Here is an 18624-nt window from a genome sequence, read left to right on the forward strand (position 1 = left end):
GCCTAAAACAGAATAAAAACAGAGCGTAAAAATAGAAAGCTTAAACATAGAGTGACACTAAACGGAAATCCTCCGCTTCGTGCGTTTGTGCGGATGCCATGCGCGCTTCATGCGTATAAGCTCGCTGATCAGTTATGCATGCTACGCTCGCGCGCAATTCATGCGCGCCTCACGCGTATATGCTCACGGACCCAGTCTTGCCCATTGACCCAGTCACGCCGCATGCTATCTTCCGTAACAGATTATCCCAAATATTTGGGATTTGGTTTACGAAGTCTTGCGGAACGACGTGGCCTATCAAAAACATCTTTATTTTATATGCATGACGGAAGCTCCATGTTATAAATAAGAAAAAAAAATTCCTCAGCTGAAAAAACCAAATCTCATCTTAATAGCTTCTTCAGTTTTGCCGACTTTTTACGTACGAGAGAGAAGTTTTATAGAAAAAAGAAAAACGCAAAGTGTGCGGATATTTTTGTGAAATTTTCCAGATAAAGAGATTAATTTTTTTAGTAGAGTTTTGAGCTCAATCACTTGTACAAAGTTCGGTTGAGCTATATAACGCTCAATTAAACCGTTGTATTCTAAAATGGATAAATCAAGATGATGTAATGCTGCACCGATTCATTTGAAATCTTGTACATCACAAATGACTTGAATCTCTTTAAAGAGAGTGGAATTTCCATGCCTTGATCTAAAAGAGTTTTGTTTCAAACTTAATTTGATTTTAATTTTTATTTTATTACTATGTATTTCATCAACACCAACTATAACTTCACAAGTTTAATAGTTAAGTTTAAAACCAGGGCGGCTCTTCCATTAGTCGAATTAGGCAATTGCCTAAGCCTCCTACTGGAAGAAGCCCCCCTAAAAAAAGTCTAAATATAATTTTTTAAAAGAAAAAAATATCTAATTAAAAAAATTAATTAACCCAATAAGAGAACCTCAAAAATATTAAATAGACATTATGTCACTATTAAAAGTATCTCACATAATAATTATTTCCCGTACTCTCCTTCTAATAATACACTTCTCTTTTATCATTATTAAATTAATATATAATGTAAAAATTATAAATAACAAAATCTAATTTTCGAGTGTTCATAATGTTTTTTTGTATGATCCTTTAAAAAGGCAATGGCCTACTTTTTCCCAAATGTGTAAGTTATTTATAGTTTGAGAATATTTGAGAATAATTGTATTTCCAAACGGTCCCTAAGAGTCTAAAGCATGTTTTATAAAACTATATTTGATAAAATCCTCTCTAAATCGATAATGTTCTAATAATGATTAAGTCGGTCATTAGTTGAAAATGTAGTATAAAATCTTAATCAGTAATTTTTCTTGGCAAACTATTATAATTATTTTTAAATAAAAATAGAATGTAAAAATTAAAATTAAAATAGTTTTATTTAATTTTACTTTAAAAAAAAAAACCTCAATAAAAATCTTAGCCTTAAGCCCTCGAACCAATTGAGCGGGCCCTGTTTAAAACATCGACCCGAACTAATTGAACGCTTGAATTTTGAAGTGGAATAGACATAACATTGGCTTTCATGGAGGTTCAGGTTCATATTATTCGGAAACACAATTCATGATGAACTTTTCGATCACATGTTAGTTTTAGTACATCTAGCAAACACAATTATATTTTGGCCTGGTTTTGTTTTCAAGACATCAAATATAAATTAATATAGTTAAAAAAGATTACATTTATTTTATTTTCACAGCATGATCTAAAGTAGGGCTGTGCATAGAATCCGATAGCCCGTTTAACCCGATCAAAATAACTCGACCCGACCCGACTTTTATCGGGTGCCATCGTTTCGGATCTCCAACCCGACTAAGTAGCGGGTTTGTGTTTTGGGTGTCAACCCGTCCGACTATAAATAATACTTATCTTCAGTTCTCAAACCCTAGCCTCCCAAATCCGGATGAGAACCTTGCCTCCCATCTCCAACTGGCTGATTAATTCGTAAGCGAGGTTGCCTTCATTGGACGAGGTGTCTGCATAGGAGACCATGCATAGAGCTTATCCGGGTCGCAGGATACAGGTAGGACCGTAAGAGTAGGGTCTTGGTACGACGCCGCCTAGCTTGCTTCTTCTCCATCTAATGAACGATGCTGCCCAGCTTGCTTCTTCTTCATTCCTCGACAAATGCTATTCTTATCTTCATTGCCATGGTCATAATAGTACGGGTTTTGCAGGTGAGCGAGGAGCATGGGATTGGAGAGTAGGAAGAAGATAGAAGTAGGAGTGGGTTGAATATGGTTTTGAAGAGTTGGTAATAATTTCTTTTGTGCAATACCATCACAATTTAAAACCTAAGAAAAGATTGCATTTTGATGCTTTTTTGAAAGCGACCCATTTTGAAGAGGTTTGTGATAACTCTTCTCATCAACCCACCTGAGTACCTGAATGAGTTTCTTCATTTTTTTTTTACTGTATATTTATTGTATATAGAAGATTATTTGAGAGTAATTTGTTTATTTGCTCTTGTAATTACAGTTTGTTATAATGTTTATGGCTGTGATAAGAAAGAACCAAGGCCATCGCTGCGCCGCTAAACCCAGCCTACCCCTCGGAAGAGTTCGAGTTTTACCTCACCGACTCAAAGTCGAAACTCCTGCGAAAATGAAGATGGGTCTGTCTGGTCGTACGGTTCAACCCAATTTCATTTTGTTCGAGTCGGTTCGGATCGGTTTGGCGCCATAAACACCATTATTCGGGTCGATTCGGGCCTAAACCCGGTTGGACCAGGTCAGGTTGCAAGCCTAATCTAAAGTACACTTGACTGTATCTAAATCTTTGATTCCTTATGTGATCTAAGTGCAATGAAGGAAGCCTCAATTTGTAAATGTAATTTATGCTTGGATAGGATTAGATGCGTGTGCTATTAGGAATAAATGTAATCTTAATTGGACTCTAGGACTGCAGTGATCCGATAAGGATAAATATTTGAATTGTAGCTCTTATCAAATATTGTTTGTATTATAAGATAAGAGTAAAAAAGAGTCTTTTGTGTGCTTCAAGTCTAAGAGTCAGTTGAAGAGATAAAGATGCAAGCTTTATTGAAGAAACTGAAACAAACTTGAACGCAAGATAATTCAGAAGAAGTGATCTAATTCGAGATGTTCGCAAAATAGTTAGCAACATATCTGACTGAAATTTTGGATAAACATGTCAGCAGAATCCTTCTCCAAATCAATGACAACATTGTCTGTTTATAAGGGAATCGAGAGAGGGGTTCGAGGACACTTGTACATATTCACAAGTATTTGAGAGCTTGAAGATCTGGGTAGAACTTCAAGAGATCGTGCAAGAGAAAATTCTTGAGAGAAGGATTTTTCGAAAAGACTCAATCCGTGAGATTGAGTGAGAGCATACTCCGAAAGGGAGTTGCCTTGTTCAAGTTCAACCACTGGAGGTTCCAGTAGGAAAGACAAAAATTGGAGAGTGTTAGAGGTTCTAACTACCTACTATAGTAGAAGACAAGCGGGTCACGTGTCTTGGGTAAACGTGTCGAGTTACGAAGGTTTTGTAAACATTTTACTTGTAATACTCTCAATCGATAAAATTGGCTTTCCTAAGCTTGATTGCCCCGTAGGGTTTTACATTTGAGGAGTTCTTCAAAGCGTTTATCTTTGTAACCAAATTATTATGTTAATGCTCTTAATATTTTATTTTGGTTACTAACCTATGCTAACAATTTCTGTTTAGCATTAACGAGCATAATTAGGAGTACTCAAGCAATTTCAATTGGTATCAGAGCGTGGTGGTTCACTCAGACTAAGTGAGATCCGTTCCCCTAGAAGGTCATGGCGTCACTATCATTATCACTAAATTTCGATGGTGATAACTATGCCTACTGGAAGGTAAGAATGAGAGCATTTCTAAAATCACTTGATGAGAAAGTCTGGCTAACCGTGGAATCAGGATGGACAAGACCCACAATACTATAAAAGAATGGACCAAAGAACAATCAAGCAGCTGTAATTGGAACAATAAAGGTCTAAATACTATTTTCATGGCAGTATCTCCTGATGAATTCAAGATAATTTTCAAGTGTGAAACATCTAAGGTTGCTTGGGACATTTTAGAAACCACATATGAAGGGACCAAAACAGTGAAAAATTCTAAAGTATAAATATTGACCTCAAAGTTTGAGGAAATAAAAATCCTAGAAGGTAAGACTTTCAATGAATTTTATGCTAAACTAAATGACATTGTTAATTCCAGGTACAATCTCGAAGAGAAGGTCGAGGAGGCACGAGTTGTGAGGAAAAATTTGAGATCCCAACCTGAAAGGTTTCGAGCAAAGGTGACATCCATAGAAGAAAGCAAGGATTTAGACGCAATTCGGATAGAAGAATTGGTAGGCTCTTTGCAAACTTATGAATCTACTCTTCCACAACAGAAGAAAGGTAAGTCCATTGTACTCAAAACTACTAAGGAAGAAAAACAGTGTGATGATGAAGACATGTGTAATGATGACCTAGCACTTGTGGCCAGAAAATTAAAAAAATTTATGTTTAATAAAAAGAATTCTGGTAAATCGAAAAAGGGTAAGACTTTCTGTAACACCCTGCTTCTCAAAAAGACATTTTAGAATTTTTGAAGAGCCATTGTGCTACTACTAAACTTAAACTTAAAAGCTTTTCTTTTAAACAAAGCGCCATATGCGAAAGATTTCCATAAATAAAATAAACTTCAATAAATACTGAAAGTCCAAAATAGAGTCTGCGGAAGCACTTATTTAAAAAAATATGGAAGTCTCATGTGTTTATCAAAATAACTTATTTAAAACTTTAACCATAAAACATAAAATTATAGCATAATTTGTCTAGGCCTCTGCCTCGCCTCCCAGGGTCAAGTCCTGTCCTGCAGTCTCATCCTCATAAATGTCATCACCTGGGGTGGTTTAAAAATATGAAAATAAACTAAATGAGTCAAAGACTCAACAAGAAATCCATCACAATGTAAACATAATAAACATAAGGCTTTTATAAAAGTTTTCATGCTGAGAGTTTAAATTCATGACTATTCATACTGATGCTTATACTATGCATGACTGATTTAACTGAATTAGCTGACTGATCTGACTGATTTAACTGATTTATCTGACTGGCCAACACACTTAACCTTGTGTGCAAGGTTGTGCACCGGCCTCACGTCCCGCGACCGCAAGGGGAGTCGCTGATAGTCTTTTGGCATACTATGGTGGACCACGCTTGAGCCCGTGGCTTGCACACCCACGCTGAACTGCTTTGGTACCATGCATTTGAATGGCCATCTAATTAACTGATATTATTATCTTGTACTTGAACTTAAGATAGCTTGCATGTCTTATACACATGAGATGCATGACATGGTGCATACATAATTATAATTTCTGAATTTGAACATGATATGAAATGACATGATCGTATGCTATGCTGGATGACATGTTTGCATATGACATAAGTGGTGCATAAATAATGACTGACAATGAACTGGCTTAAATAATACTTATATATAAGCTAAACTGTGATGATCCTAATTTATGATCAAATTACATACCTTGCAACGCTAATCCACTATTTTCAGTGCGTAGTCGATCACCTATACAATGAGCGTGTAATTTCCGTAAATTTTCCAATCAAACACATGTTTAAAATATTTAACCTGAAATGCTAAAATTAACCTATTTTAATTCCTCAATACTTAAAATTCTCCTAATCCCTAACATCATTTCCCTAATTTCATCGACATCCAACTAATATTTACTTACCCTAATTTTAATTCAATACAAATCTATCTAAGAAACAAGCCTATCCCACTTAAATAATATAACTGTCGCTCTAAAAAGTATTATCAAACCCAAAATGATTTAGAACCCAAATATAGACTAATAACATACATGTTTATCTTCATGATAATTTAAAAAATAACTCAATTCTAATTAAGATCCTAATACGCCTACTTAGGCTCATTACATTACAAACTAAACTTAAAAGGGCAAAATTGTCATAATGTTACAAACTAGAACCTATCATTGGCATTTCGTTTGAAACGTAACCATGCAACTATGTAGATGGACACACAACAGAGCTTATTGAGAGCTAGGCGTGAGGCTTTCGGGCTTGGTGGTGCTGAACGACGGAGCTGGGTGATTCCTCGGTGGCTCAAGGCTAGAGAGATAGAGAGAATTCGAAAACTTGAGAGAGAGAGAGAGAGACCAAGTAAGAGAGTGTTTACGGGGAGTAGAGATGCTGAGAGACTACGCATGGAGAGGGTCGGCATGAATTTACTGAGCAAGGGTGGCAGCTTGCTAAGGCGTGCGGTGTAGGCGGCAGTCTCTGAGCAGTGTGGTGACGACGTGGAGGGGCTTGGTGTCATGGGGTGGCGTCGTGGGGTGGTTGGGCTATGGCTCACGGTGGGGAGAAAAATCCCCTATTTTCGATGGTGAAAATAGAGCTTGTCCGTGTGTTGGTTGGGCAGTGGGCTAGCAGATTTTGCCGGACATGGGTGGCTTGGCCTTGCGTGGGTGCTGTGCTTTCCTGGATAGGGAAGCGTGGAGGCGTTTCCTGGTGGTTGCCGTGTGGGTGGTCTGGTTCATGGAAGGAGGCCAAGTGATTTCTGCTTTACGTGGGGCTGGGTAGTGTTTCCGTCGTGAGCGTGGTTTGCGCAGTGGCTTTCGGTGGTTGTCACGGAGGAGGTCTTGGGTGGTCTACTGGACGAACTGAGGGGAGGTTGTTTGTTGCGGGTTTGAGGGGAGGAGGTTTGTAAAAGGTGCTCTGTGTGTATTTAGACGTTGGGTGACAGTGACTATACTTTTCATGTAGCAGGGCTAAACCTATTTATAAACCTAGCCAGTTGAGAGTCAAAAAGAAAACCCTAGATAAAAAGAGACGTGAATGTGCATATGAGTGGATTGTTTGAAATTCATAGAAGAAAAAATCCGGTAGGGAGGAGTTTTATTATGGAAACGACTCATGTGCTTGGAGAGAAAATAATGATAACAATAATGATAATAATGATAATAACAACAATAACAATAATAATAATAATAATAATAATGGGCTTAAAAGAAAAAAATCTATTCGATAAATTCTTTAATGGGCTTTAACTCATTTATTGTGTTTAACAAAATTATCCGTAATTTATCCCTAAAAATATAGGATCGGGTCGTTACAACTAAAAAGAACGAATCAGAAAAATGGAATAAAGACAAAATTGAGTTTAAAGATAAAGTCCAATGTCATGAATGCTCCTGGTTTTGGCCACATAAAAATTGAGTTCTAAATTTCAAAAGGAAAGCAAATGCTTTGAATACTACTCTAAGTGATGATTCTGACTCTGAAAGTTCAAATACATCCTCTGATAGTGAAACTGCCTTTATTGCTTTTTCTGCTTTTGTTACTGATTATGATGACATGAGCAAACTATATACTGACGACAGTGTGTTTGTTTGTGATACTGACTCTGATGTTGCCACAGAAGTTGCTGATCATGATCTATGTGTTCATGAGGCATATGAGGGAGGATTTATGTGAAGAATTTGTGAAAATCTAAAAGGTAAATAAGAAGCTGTACAAAAACCTAACCACCATAGAGAGTGAGAAAAACAATTTAGAGGAAGCACTGAAAGTAATGAAACTAGAAGTAACAAAGCTACACGCATAGAAAGAGGTGCTTGAAAAAGGGTTAGTAGCTTGTTAGGAAGTCAAAGAAAAGACTTCCACTCAAAAACTCAATGAACTACTGAAAGTTCAAAGAGATAGTTCTGATCGCACATGATTGGGATACAATACTTCCAGAGATTCACATCATAAAGCATATGCTGCCTCTACATCTAAAACCTTTGTAAAAGGAAGTAATGTAGAAAATGTCCCAAAGAAACCTGTGAATAAAGGCAAGGCAGTAATAACAACTTCCGGTAAGTCCAAAGGTATGTTTGTTCCTTCTTATTATTATTGTGGAATAATTTGACATAATAGAACAAATTGCTTTAAATTTAGAAAAGAAAAAGAAAAAGGAAATATAAATAATTTGTCAAACAAAGATACGATCCTAGAACTTAAAGTAGACAAACCAAGTAAACAAGTAAACACCCTAGGAAAGAAACTTGGTGAATTTTTATGTTTTCCTAAACACATGAATAAAACGAATATCGAAACCAAGTGGGTAGTAAAAGAAAAGACTGTATGTCTAGTAGTACACACAACACTTAGAGCCATGGACACTAGCATGTGGTATCTTGACAGTGCCTGTTCTAGACATATGACAGGAGATAAATGATTGTTTAAGAAGATTGAGACAATCAGTGGAGGATCCGTAATTTTAGGAGATGGAAGTTCAACAACAGTGGAAGGAAAGAGAAGTGTAGATATCCCTGATTTACCTACTCTTCATAGTGTACTTTTTGTTAAGGGTCTCAAGGCTAATCTGTTAAGTATTAGTCAATTTTGTGATGACCATCTTTATGTGCAGTTCTCAAAATGATATGAACCCGTGGGAATGAATTCCCCTGAACCCACAATCAATTTGAAAACTCCTCAAGAAAGCCAAAAATCAAGTCAAGGATGGAGAATCTAGACCCGATGAGAACTCGTTTCAAGAACCTAGATTATATTAAAATCTAGACCCGTTGAAGAACCCGTCTCAAGAACCCAGATTATAAAGGAGGAATGCCACAAAGGTTGTGATTTACCTTTGATAAGTTCAAGAGTTCAATCAAGAATAAGAGGAGAAAACTCAACTCACAAATAAAATTCAATATTGTCTAATCTCCCAAATGAGGCTACAAAGAGTTTTTAAAGCTAAACCTAATCAAAACCCTAGCCAAAATAAAGCCCATTTTACCCAAAATTACCCTTGATGAACAGTACCAGCTACAGTATGCGCGGCTACAGTAACCCCTACAATAAATTGATGAAATCCTAGTTCCTAAAATGTAACTTTCCAAATAAGCCCTTGACCAAAATACAAGGCCTTCCCAAAAACATAGTTCAAAAGAAATAAGACATGTGAGCCAAGCATCTTCAAGCCCACTTATTCTAAACTAATAAAATAAATCATTTAACCAAATTGGAAGCCTCCAATAACAAAAAGCCGTATCTCTAAGTCATGTCTTCCACAGCTTGAATAAAGTGGATCAAAGCTGGTTCTTCTTCTTTCAGACCCATCTTCAGTGTTGGGCTCTTGCTGGCTTCATCCCAAGTGGATTGCACCAATCCTTGCATTGCTTCCTTGATCTTCTTGGCCCTTGATCTTGTGTAATTGGCCCATCTGGAACTTGCAAATGATCCTTAAGAGTAGGCCCACCTTAGTTCCTATCACAAAAGATGAATGCAAAGTCTACAATAATTATGGAAAATGGATCTTAAAGGCTACCAGGACTGCTAACAACAGCTATGGAGTTTCTCCGATGAACATGATGCAATGTCACAAAGTAGAGCTAGATGAAACTGAGTTGTGGCACTACCGTCTAGGACATATCAACTATAGGGACATGCAAAAAATATCTAAGAAAAAATTTGTACGTGGACTGCCCAAAATTTTGAAAAACAAGAAGATGGTGTACGAAGCTTGTTAGGAAAGGAAGCAGACCAAGGCACAACACAAGAAGGTAGTTGATATTCTGACTTCAAGACCACTTGAGCTGTTGCACATGGATTTGATGGGTCCTACTCAGACTGAGGGTCTCGGCTAAAAGAAGTATATAATGGTCATCGTGGATGACTACTTTAGATATACATTGATCATACTGTTAAGTGACAAAACAAAAACTTTCGATCTTGCAAGAAACTGTTTAGAGGACTACAAATAGAGAAGAATTCCTCTATCTCTCATATTCATAGTGATCATGGGAAAGAATTTGAAAATATTAATTTCTCTTCTTTTTGTGATAAACAGGGAATACAACAAGAATTTTCAGCCCCAATCATTCCACAACAAAACGGAATTGTCGAGAGGAAAAATAGGGCAATACAAGAGATGACTCGCAACATGTTGAACAACAAAAAGATGGCATTATACTTCTAGGGAGAAGTTGTCAACACTGCTGGATACATCTTGAACCGGGTAGTTTTTTGTTCAGGCACCAAACTCACTCCATATGAGTTATGGAATGGGAAGAAACCCACAGTAAAATACGTTAGAGTGTTTAGGGGCACTTGCTACATTCTAAGAGACAGAGAAAATGCCCACAAACTTGATAGCAAGAGTGATAAATGAATATTTATTAGGTATTCATCAAATAGCAAAGCGTACAGAGCATACAATCTAAGAACTAAAACAATCATGGAGTCAATCAACGTAGCTGTGGATGACAACTCTAAGGAGACAACCAAGAAGGAACTTGACAACCTTATTAGGAAAACTGAAGAAGACTCAACCAATCAGGAAGACTCAGATCCAGTGGAGCCTGCGACGCCAAACTCGGGTTTACTACATGAAAAAGAGCCTTCTACAAGGATCAATCACAATCATCCAAAGGAGAAGATCCTTGGAGAATTGGATGAAGGTATGAGATTAAGAAAACGTGTTTTAAATCAAATATCATATGTTTGCTATTTATCTTAGGTTGAACCTAAAAAGGTGGAAGAAGCCTTACAAGATGAAAACTGGGTCAAAGCCATGCACGAGGAACTGCACCAGTTCAGTCGAAATCAAGTATGAGAACTAGTTCCAAGACTTAAATATCACAACATAATTGGAACAAAGTGGACATTCAAGAATAAGTCAGATGAACATGGAACCATTGTTCAAAACAAGGCTAGGCTGGTAGCACAAGGATACACCCAAATTGAAGGAATTGATTTTGATGAGACCTTTGCACCAATAGCTCATTTGAAATCTGTTCGCATACTGCTAGCAATTGCAAGCCATTTAAATTTTAAGCTTTATAAAATGGATGTTAAAAGTGCATTTTTAAATGGCATACTCAATGAAGAAGTATATGTAGAACAACCAAAGAGATTGATGGGAACCAAGATGGACCTAGTCTTAAAGATCATTTGCAACTTCCAGATGGGCCAAGAAGATCAAAGAGACAATGCAATGATTGATGCAATCCACTTGGGACAAGTTTAGCAAGAGCCCAACATTAGAGATGGGGCTTGAAGGATGAAGATCCAATTTTAATTCATTTGATCAGCTACGGAAGAGGGCAACGACAAGACTTAAAGGCTTTGGGCTCTTGAAGGGTTTCAACTTATTTAATTCATTTAAAGAACTTATTTTATTAGTTTAGAATAATTGAGTTTATTATGAGAAGCACTTAAGGGGGCCTATGCAAGGGCATGTTGGGAAAATTATTATTTTATTGAACTAGGGTTAGGGTTACTGTAGCCGAGTTACTGTAGCGCGGCACTGTTCATCCAGGGGCACTTTTGGAAGATGGAGGTTTATTTTGGCTAGGGTTTCATTAGGTTTTGCTTTAAATACTCTATGTAGCCTCATTCTAATCAGTTTATGAAGTTTATAAAATTTGATGAATTTATTCATTGTGAGTTGAGTTTTACTCCTCTTGTTCTTAATTAAACTTTTGAACTTATCAAAGGTAAATCACAATCTTTGTGGCATTCCTCTTTTGTAATCTGGGTTCTTGAGACGGGTTCTTCAACGGGTCTAGATTTTAATATAATCTAGGTTCTTGAAACGAGTTCTCATCGGGTCTAGATTCTCCATCTATTGACTTGATTTTGGCTTTCTTGGGGAGTTTTCAAATTGATTGTGGGTTTAAGGGATTCCATTCCCGCAGGTTCATATCATTTGGTATTCAGAGCAAGGTTTCCAATCAGGTCTTATTCTATCTTTTCTTTCTTGCATATTTAATTCTAGGGCTTCATTGTTCTAGGATTGATTACAAAAAAAAAATAGTGGTGGCTAGCAAATTTCTTCACTATTGTTAGGGTTGCTGAAATTCATTGTTCTAGGGTTTGTGTTGGCTGAAATCACTTGTCCAAGGGTTTTTGAGTTATTGTTAGGGTTTTCTGAACTGCTTATTCTTGATTGTGATCAAATCAGTTGGTGAAAAGAAAAGAAAATAAAGGAAAAAAAAATCGTGAAAAAAAAAAAAACAAAACAAAATCCGAGATTTTTTTTTTCTTGAGCCATATCATCAAAGGGGGTGCATACATTATTCTAGTTGGTATCTTGTCTTATAGTTACTGTTTCATTCTTATAATTTCCTTGATTCACGTGTCATTTTTTTTCTTTCATTCCTTCTGTGTTTCTCTTGTTCTTGTTTCATGGACCTAATTACTAGTTGGGATAAAATAAGGTTGCTTTGTCTTGATTGAGTCAATTAGTTCTTAAAGAACTTGTTTGGGAAAACTCTTGAGGTAAAAGGCAAGAGAGTGTGAGACTATTATCGGAGAAAAAACCAATTAAGAGTGAAACACGAGTGGAGTGTCATTATTCGAGTGTAAACACGTAAGGGAGTGTGTGAGGTTTACTTTTTTTTTGCCACTAACATTCTTTTGTGTAGCACCTGATAATGTCTCATCGGAGTAGCGCAGCACCAAGGGGGAGAGCAGATAACTCATCCTTTGTGTTGCAAGCCATGCAACAACAGTTTGAGAAATTGAACTTGGTGTTGGGTGAAGTGAGAGATAGGATGGATCATCAAGATGTGGTAATTAGAAATCTTCACGGCAGGAGAGATAGAAGGCGTCCCGAGTTTAGTGTTGAAAATGGATATGAGAATGAAGAGTATGGTGATTCTCTTGTTACCAGGCATACACTCAATACAAAAATTAAGATGGATGATATAGAGCAGCAGAGTGAGAATATTTTTCATACTAGATGCCACATCAATGACAATGTATGTAGTATGATCATTGATTTGAGGAGTTGTATTAATTTGGCTAGCACTACTTTAGTTGAGAAATTGAATTTACGTACCTTGAAACACCCTAGACCATACATGTTGCACTGGTTGAGTGATTGTGGGGAGGTTAGGGTAAATAAGCAAGTGCTAGTTTCTTTTTCAATTGGGAAATACCAGGATATGGTGCTTTGTGATATAGTGCCTATGCATGCTAGTCATATTTTGTTGGGGAAGCCATGGCAGTATGATAGGAAGGTGATCCATGATCGGTTAAGGAACATGTACTGGTTTGAAAAAGATGGAAAAATAATCAAACTTGCTCCTTTAACTCCAACACAGGTCCATGGGGATCAATTGAAGCTGAAAAGTGAGGTTGCTCAAAACAGAAAGAGTGAAAATGAGAGTGATCAAAAAAGAAAAAGTGAAAAGGAGATTGAGCAAACAAGCAAGAGTGAAAGTGAGAATGAGCTGAAAAGCAAGAGTGAAGGTGAGAGTGAAAGTGAAAGTGAGAGTGAAAGTGAAAGTGAGATTGAGAAGAAAAGAAATAGTGAGACCGAAATGGAGAAAGTGAGAAAAATGAGAGAGAAAAAAGATGAGGGTGAGGCTAAGACCTCAAGCAAAAGAGAGAATGAGTTGAAAAATAATTGTGAGGTCGAGAGTACAAAAAAAGATGAAGAAAAAGAGAGTGACAGAAAACAAGAGAGTGAAAAGAAAAAAGAGTGTGAAAGGGAAAAAGAGAGTGAAAAAGAAAAAGAGAGTGGAAAGAAAAGAGAGTGTGAAGAAAGTGAGAGAAAAACAAAGAGAAAAGTGAGTTTTTATGCTAAGGCGAGTCTTAATCCTAACGAACTTGACATATATTTGCCTAGTATTTTTGTCTCTTTGTTGCAGGGATATGAGGTCCTGTTTCCTAGTGGTGTATTTTGTGGATTGCCACCTATTAGGGAGATTGAGCACTACATTGATTTTGTGCCAGGTGCGGCAATTCCTAACCGACCTTTCTTGGAAAAACATGAGTCATTGACACACTTAAAGGGACAAGGTAAGTTGTTGACTAGAATGCATGCTAAGCGGGAGGATTGTATTGAGACTTTTCCTCATGTAAACAAATACACATAAGGTATGAAAAATTTTGTGGTTGATGCTTTAGCAAGAAGGTATGTCCTTATATTTATTTTACATGCAAAATTGTTGAGACTTGAATATGATAAGAAATTGCATGCTAATGATGATGACTTTGCTAGTGTGTATGGAACATGTGAGAAAGCATCTTTTGGTAAGTTCTATAAACTTAATTGGTACTTGTACAGAAAGAATAGATTTTGTGTGCCTACTAGTTTTATGCATAAGTTGCTTGTGTGTGATGGACATGCTGGTTTGTTGGATAACCTTGGTGTAAGGAAGACTTTTGTTGTGTTGCATGAATGTTTGTGGGAATATCATTTGCCATTCAAAGACGTGTTGCACGAACGTTTGTGGAAGTATCATTTGTCATTCATTGATGTATTGCATGAACATTTGTGGGAGTATCATTTGCCATACATTGACGTGTTGCATGAACGGTTGCGGGAGTATCATTTGCGTTTCATTGAGTTTGCATATAATTGGAGTGGTCATTCTGGTGAAAATAAGATTTCAGACATGTTGCATGAACGTTTATGGGAGTATCATTTACCATTAATTGACTTGTTGCATGAACGTTTGCGGGAGTATCATTTGCTATTCATTGAGTTTGCATATTGGAGTGGTCATTTTGGTTCGAGGAAGACTTTAGATGTGCTTCATGAACATTTGTGGGAGTATTGTTTGCCATTCAATGAGTTTACATATAATTGGAGTGTTCATGCTACTACTAAAATTTCACCAATTGAAATTGTTTGTATACTTAATCCATTTCCTTCTTTAGATTTAAAGTCTTTACCAGTTGATGATTGAAGTAGCTTGGATGGACTATTCCAAATTCTTGAACAAATTAATGAAAATGCATCTAATGGATCGTCCAGGTAAGTATGATGTTTCTACTATTTTCAATGTTGCTAACCATTTTCCCTTTGATCCAGGTGGAGATTCGAGGTCGAATCATTTTGAGAAGAGAAGGAATGATGGGAATCAAGATGGGCCTAGTCTTAAAGATCATTTGCAACTTCCAGATGGGCCAAGAAAATCAAGGAGACAATGCAAGGATTGATGCAATCCACTTGGGACAAGTTTAGCAAGAGCCCAACATTCAAGATGGGGCTTGAAGGAAGAAAATCCAATTTTAATTCATTTGATCAGCTACGGAAGAGGGCAACGACAAGACTTAAAGGCTTTGGGCTCTTGAAGGGTTTCAACTTATTTAATTCATTTAAAGAACTTATTTTATTAGTTTAGAATAATTGAGTTTATTATGGGAAGCACTTAAGGGGGACTATGCAAGGGCACGTTGGGAAAGTTATTATTTTATTGAACTAGGGTTAGGGTTACTGTAGCCGAGTTACTGTAGCGTGGCACTGTAGCCGCGGCACTGTTCATCCAGGGGCACTTTTGGAAGATGGGGGTTTATTTTGGCTAGGGTTTCATTAGGTTTTGCTTTAAATACTCTATGTAGCCTCATTCTAATCAGTTTATGAAATTTATGAAATTTAATGAATTTACTCACTGTGAGTTGAGTTTTACTCCTCTTGTTCTTAATTGAACTTTTGAACTTATCAAAGGTAAATCACAACCTTTGTGGCGTTCCTCCTTTGGATCAAGTCAATGGATGGAGAACCTAGACCCAATGAGAACTCGTTTCAAGAACCTAGATTATATTAAAATCTAGACCCGTTGAAGAACTCTTCTCAAGAACCCAGATTACAAAGGAGGAACGCCACAAAGGTTGTGATTTACCTTTGATAAGTTCAAAAGTTCAATTAAGAACAAGAGGAGTAAAACTCAACTCACAATGAATAAATTTATCAAATTTCATAAACTTCATAATCTGATTAGAATGAGGCTACATATAGTATTTAAAGTAAAACCTAATGAAACCCTAGCCAAAATAAACCCCCATCTTCCAAAAGTGCCCCTGGATGAACATTGCCTCGGCTACAGTGCCGCGCTACAGTAACTCGGCTACAGTAACCCTAACCCTAGTTCAATAAAATAATAACTTTCCCAACGTGCCCTTGCATAGTCCCCCTTAAGTGCTTCCCATAATAAACTCAATTATTCTAAACTAATAAAATAAGTTCTTTAAATGAATTAAATAAGTTGTAACCCTTCAAGAGTCCAAAGCCTTTAAGTCTTGTTGTTGCCATCTTCCATAGCTGATCAAATGAATCAAAATTGGATCTTCACCCTTCAAGCCCCATCTTGAATGTTTGGCTCTTGCTAAACTCGTCCCAAGTGGATTGCATCAATCCTTGCATTGTCTCCGTGATCTTTAAGACTAGGCCCATCATGGTTCCCATCAGTTCTTGAGACGGGTTCTTCAACGGGTCTAGATTTTAATATAATCTAGGTTCTTGAAACGAGTTCTCATCGGGTCTAGGTTCTCCATCCATTGACTTGATTTTGGTTTTCTTGGAGAGTTTTCAAATTGACTGTGGGTTCAGGGAATTCCGTTCCCACGGGTTCATATCAGAGATTCTCTAATCACTTGTTTCTTGACCATGTTTTCAGGTTGAAGAAAGCATTTTATGGATTGAAACAAGCAGCTCAAGCATGGTATGAGAGACTAACAAAATACTTGATTGAAAATAACTTCGTAATTGGTCAAGCTGACCGAACACTTTTTCTGAGAAAATCTGGTAACCATCTACTTATTGCTGAACTTTATGTAGATGACATTGTGTTTGGATTCACTCTTGATAAACTTTCACGAGTTTTTCAAAGAAATGAAAATTGAGTTTGAAATGAGTATGATTGGGGATTTAAATTTCTCTATTGGGATTCAAATTAAATAAACTGAAGAATGAATTTTTATTTCACAATCTAAATATCCTAAAAATCTTGTTAAGAAATTTGGCATGGAAAGTTAAACACATGCTCGCACTCCGATGAGCACCTCAGTTAAAATATGCTCGGATTCTACAGGTAAGCATTGATCATACTTTATATAGAAGCATGATAGGAAGTCTTCTCTACATTACTGCTAGCAGACCTGATATTACTTTTAGTGTAGGTGTCTGTGCATGATCTGATATGAACCCGTGGGAATGAAATCCCTTGAACCCACAATCAATTTGAAAACTCCCCAAGAAAGCCAAAATCAAGTCAACGGATGGAGAATCTAGACCCGATGATAATTTATTTCAAGAACCTAGATTATATTAAAATCTAGATCCGTTAAAGAACCCGTCTCAAGAACCCAGATTACAAAGGAGGAACGCCACAAAAATTGTGATTTACCTTTGATAAGTTCAAGAGTTCAACCAAGAACAAGAGGAGAAAACTCAACTCACAAATTAAATTCAATATTGTCTAACCCTTCAAATGAGGCTACAAAGAGTTTTTAAACCCAAACCTAATCAAAACCCTAGCCAAAATAAAGCCTCTTTTACCCAAAATGACCATTGATGAACAGTACCGGCTACAGTACACGCGGCTACAATAACCCTACAATAAATTGATGAAACCCTAGTTCCTAAAAAAGTAAGTTTCCAAATAAGCCATTGGCCAAAATACAAGGCCTTCCCAAAAAACTTAGTTCATAAGAAATAAGACATGTGGGCCAAGCATATTCAAGCCCACTTATTCCAAACTAATAAAATAAATCATTTAACCAAATTGGAAGCCTCCAATAACAATAGGCCATATTTCTAAGTCATGTCTTCCATAGCTTGAATCAAGTGTATCAAAATTGGTTCTCCTTCTTTCGAACCCATTTTGAGTGTTCGGCTCTTGCTAGCTTCATCCCAAGTGGATTGCACCAATCCTTACATTGCTTCCTTGATCTTCTTGGCCCTTGATCTTGTAATTGGCGCATCTGAAACTTGCGAAGGATCTTTAAGAGTAGGCCCACCTTGGTTCCCATCATTCCCTCTCTCTTTAAAATGATTTGACCTCGAATCTTCACCTACATCAAAAGGAGAAAGATCAGAAACATTATACTCAGCTGGAAGATCCACTTTATATGCATTGTGATTAATTTTCTCAAGAATTGGGAAAGGTCCATCTCCTTGAGGATGCAACTTAGTCCTTCTATGGGCTGGGAATCTTTCTTTGCGCATGTGAACGCAAACCCAATCTCCTGGTTCAAAGATGACACCCTTTCGCCCTTTATTGGCTTGAGAAGCAACAATTTCATTCTTTTGGGCAATTTGAAGCCGTACCCTCTCATGAAGTGACTTCACCAACTCCGCCTTCTTTTGTCCATCCAAACTACTCCTACCATCAACAGGTAAAGGCATCAAATCCAAAAGAGTAAGTGGATTAAATCCATAAACAATTTCAAAAGGAGAGTATGAAGTAGTAGTATGCATCGTCCTATTATATGCAAACTCTATAAATGGCAAACAATCCTCCCAAGTTTTTAAATTCTTATGAACAACAGTGCGTAAAAGTTGAGTTAAAGCCCTATTAACTACTTTAGTCTAACCATCAGTCTGCGGATGACAAGTAGTGGAAAATAAGAGCTTAGTACCCAATTTCCCCCACAACACCTTCCAAAAGTAGCTAAGGAATTTAACAACCCTATCAGAAACAATACTCCTAGGTACACCATGGAGTCGCACTATCTCCCGGAAAAACAAGTCAGCTATGTTTGTGGCATCATCTGTTTTATGGCATGGAATGAAATGTACCATCTTACTGAATCTATCCACAACCACAAAAATAGAATCTC

General features: G+C 37.0%; 1 long non-coding RNA gene across 1 annotated transcript; it reads right to left on the minus strand.

Annotated features, from left to right (window-relative positions):
- Positions 1–47: 47 nt before the first annotated feature.
- On the minus strand, positions 48–18453 carry LOC118344543. The gene is made up of 3 exons (XR_004798357.1): positions 18443–18453; positions 17136–17139; positions 48–294 (listed from the first exon to the last, which is right to left on the minus strand). It is a non-coding gene; the product is annotated as an uncharacterized LOC118344543 (long non-coding RNA).
- Between the last annotated feature and the right edge of the window lie 171 nt (positions 18454–18624).

This window comes from Juglans regia, chromosome 14, assembly GCF_001411555.2.
Source record: "Juglans regia cultivar Chandler chromosome 14, Walnut 2.0, whole genome shotgun sequence".
Classification (NCBI taxonomy): domain Eukaryota; kingdom Viridiplantae; phylum Streptophyta; class Magnoliopsida; order Fagales; family Juglandaceae; genus Juglans; species Juglans regia.